The sequence below is a fragment of the Trachymyrmex cornetzi genome, unplaced genomic scaffold (genome assembly GCF_001594075.2).
Source record: "Trachymyrmex cornetzi isolate Tcor2-1 unplaced genomic scaffold, Tcor1.1 scaffold78, whole genome shotgun sequence".
NCBI classification, from domain to species: Eukaryota; Metazoa; Arthropoda; class Insecta; order Hymenoptera; family Formicidae; genus Trachymyrmex; species Trachymyrmex cornetzi.
The window spans coordinates 833,814-834,772 of record NW_017300113.1 but is presented as its reverse complement, the minus strand read 5'-3'; positions in this window follow the sequence as shown (position 1 = coordinate 834,772).

Genomic DNA, 959 nt, shown 5'->3' with positions numbered 1-959 from the left:
AAAAAACACAAAATAAAACAGAAAACATTGTGCCAAATAAAGAAAACAATGTTTTTTGTTTAAAATAAAAAAAACATGTTTTTTTAACAACCCTGATATGTGGTGCTTTATATAAAGGAGTTCAGATAAGAGGGAACTAACAAAGTGAACGTATTAGGAAATACACGATGCCGGTAAACGTCTTCCTTCCGTTTTTCCTGAGTAAGCTAACAAATATAAATTTAAATATTTAAATTTAACTGTACATACATATATTTATTATTGAATCTTATTTATCAGTTTGTGCATAATCTCTTAACATAAATATCATAAACCTCTTAACAGTCTCAATTATACTTGAATTTCTATTACTAGCAACGTTTTAAATATAATTAAAAAAGATATATACATATAATAAATGCAAGCATTATATATAAAACAAATGTAAAAGTAAATAAAAAGAATTATCAAGTGTGTTTAACATATTCTTTTTTTGAACACACGGATATTTAAATTGTAAGACAATGTTTATTTACGATGCTTTATATACCTTTTAGAAAAAAATAAAATCCTACTAGCTAATCTAAAAACGAATAAAATATAAATTTTAAAAGCCAAATTACAAAGATTAATTTCTGTAATAATAAATGACGATATTTTAATATTGTATCTGATTAAATACTTGTTTATTTATTTAGCGATCAACGCAAATCTTTCACAATATTTGAATCTTGATACGGCATACGCATATAATGTAAGCAAAGTCATAATAAAATATGGAGAGCCTTTCGAACTTACGCAATTAACTTCTACAATAACATGTCAGCCCATTTTCTTGGATCGTCTCTCTTGTTTCATGCATGACATCACGTCGGAAACGACTGTGAAGTATTCATGGCAGGGCATTGGAAAAGTCACGACATACATATTGAAAGTCAATAAATGGTTTAAGATGTGGTTCAATAAGCGTGGTTTATTGA